This window comes from Muntiacus reevesi, chromosome 3, assembly GCF_963930625.1.
Source record: "Muntiacus reevesi chromosome 3, mMunRee1.1, whole genome shotgun sequence".
Classification (NCBI taxonomy): Eukaryota; Metazoa; Chordata; class Mammalia; order Artiodactyla; family Cervidae; genus Muntiacus; species Muntiacus reevesi.
In genome coordinates, this window is record NC_089251.1 from 191,099,317 (window position 1) to 191,101,838 (window position 2,522).

General features: G+C 33.0%; 1 non-coding gene across 1 annotated transcript; it reads right to left on the bottom strand.

Annotated features, from left to right (window-relative positions):
- Positions 1-1,097: 1,097 nt before the first annotated feature.
- On the bottom strand, positions 1,098-1,169 carry TRNAY-AUA (transfer RNA tyrosine (anticodon AUA)). Its single transcript has one exon. It is a non-coding gene; the product is annotated as a tRNA-Tyr (tRNA).
- Positions 1,170-2,522: the final 1,353 nt, after the last annotated feature.

Here is a 2,522-nt window from a genome sequence, read left to right on the forward strand (position 1 = left end):
TTAAATTGCTAAAATTTGAAGGTGGAGAAATTTTATACATGCACCAGCACTGGGCCTTTACAATGTCTTTCACACGAGGAATACCTATGTCAGGTGACATGGAAACTAATAAGAGGTAAAATTCCAGGAAGCTACCATTGGAGGTCTAATTGTTTATTCACTTGTTTGTTTCAGAGACAAAGATTATGTGATTTGATCAAAGAGAGTGTTCCAAGATCAGTGGGACTGGAATGAGTTCTATCATCACCAGAAAGAACATAGGGAAGGGTAACATCTGTATCCCAGAAGACAAAGGTAACAATGCTGGGCTTTGGGAGAGAGATGGAGAGAGTCAAGTTCCTTCAGAGTGACACATTGAAATGTGAGATTAATTTAAACTTTTATACCCAGTGTAGCAAGCTCTTAGTGACTGTCTAATTTAGGACAGTGGGACAGATACCTACTTGGTTTTTTCTGCCAACGCTTATGAGTTCATGAAAAGCATAAAATGTACTGTAGTGAAGACCTGGATGGAAGTGTAAATTTGTAAATGTGATCTCTGTTGCATGCAATCCTCAATTAGAATTTGTCACAGAGAATTAATCAGAATTTCTCATAGTTACCTTTAAGGAGTGCAGTGGAGAACCTCGGCACAGTGCTTCTGCATTCTCAGGGTTCTGGAATGGCACACCCAAGTCTCATTTCAACTGAGGAGGAAACACAGATAATATGAACATAAAGAGGGAAGTGAATGATTAGGACAAGATAAAGGTAAAGGGGCCATAAAGGGGTCATGTGAGCAACAGTATCAGTTTGACAGTATCCCAGGCTTTTAATTTGTATTTTGTTGATTGTTGTGAGGTTAACATTTCATCTCTGTATATTTTTAACTATTACATTATCTCTTAGTCATAATCCTTTTCATTTTTCTTTTCTTTTTCTTGTTTCCTTATGGGAATTTATCCTATTATTAAAAATAGAAAAAGTGAAAGTGAAGTTGCCCAGTTGTGTCTGACTCTTTGTGACCCCATGGACTGCAGCCTACCATGCTCCTCCGTCCATGGGATTTTCCAGGCAAGAGTACTGGAGTGGGGTGCCATTTCCTTCTCCAGGGGATCTTCCCAAACCAGGGATCAAACCTGGGCCTCCTGCATTATAGGCAGATGCTTTAACCTCTGAGCCACCAGGGAAGTCAAAGATAAGATTAATTCTTAGTCCTAAATATTCTATAGATCTTCCCATGAAATATCACTTATTCCTAAATTTTGTCAATGACATCTTTTATAGTCTATTATTAAGCACTAAATAGAAAGCTGAGGTGTACACCTCCCAGACTGCATTGTAGTCGTGAATACCCAGATAACTAATTTTGATGTAATAAAATATACTTGTAAACTACTGTGTATAAAATAAATAAGCTACAAAGATATATTGTATAGCACAGGATATATAGCCAATATTTTATAGCTAAAAATGGAATATAATCTGTGAATCACGATATTGTACACCTGAAACCTATAATACTATATGTCAATCATACTGCAATAAAAATGTATAAAAAATAATAACACTATTTTGAACTCTTGAGGTATACACGCAAGAGGCATAGTTTCAGAATACAATCTTGTGTTTAACTATCTTTAGTTTCCTTTTCATGATCTCTTGCTCCTCCAGGAAATGCTTTCTCTCAATCACTGAACTCAGTAAAGTTTTTGTTTTCTCATGTTGAAGGGAAACCCAAGGGAATAAAGCAAATTCAGAGTGACAAACTATAGATCTTCTTTCTCATTGATCAAAATTGTGGCAACATTTGTGACAATTTTTTTCATTTGTTAAGACTGCTAGGTTGTTTGTTGGTATAAAATATGCAACTAAAACCAAACAATATTTTTAAAGCTGGAAAATACTGATATGAGGCTAACATAATTCCTAATATTAGCATGGTTTTCATTAATGTTATAAAATAAATCATATATTCATTAACAGAATATATATATTTTATCACTTTTAATATCTGTATAAAAATTAAATTGATCTTTATGAACATGTGACTTCACTGAAGTCAAACTCTTATATCACATTATTCTCTCAAATAGCAATACATTATACTGTAGATGCTAACTAAGCTTAATAAATATTTGTAGATTGAATAAATTAATGAATGATCAAAGTTAAAGCCTTCTTGAGTCAAATGAACAAGTTTTTTCTTTTACATCTTCTACATTGACATAAGGTTTTTAATATTTATGTTTCTTTCTGAAAACTTAATTTCAACTGTAGCTTTCATATGAGAATTTCTCATATCTCTATATATTCATTTTCAAAAGTTCATACTCTATTGGAATTTTGTTTACTTAGTTCAGTTCAGTATCTTTCAGTCTTCAAAAGTATACTTTTATTGCTATAAGACTGAACAAATCAAATTCTCAACTCCTTATGTAGACTGCTCATCTTAAATCCTTAGATTACATTTAACACTTATAAGTTTAAATTATTAACATTACTTTGAATATGTAAAAGTTTTTTTAACTAACATCTCAGAC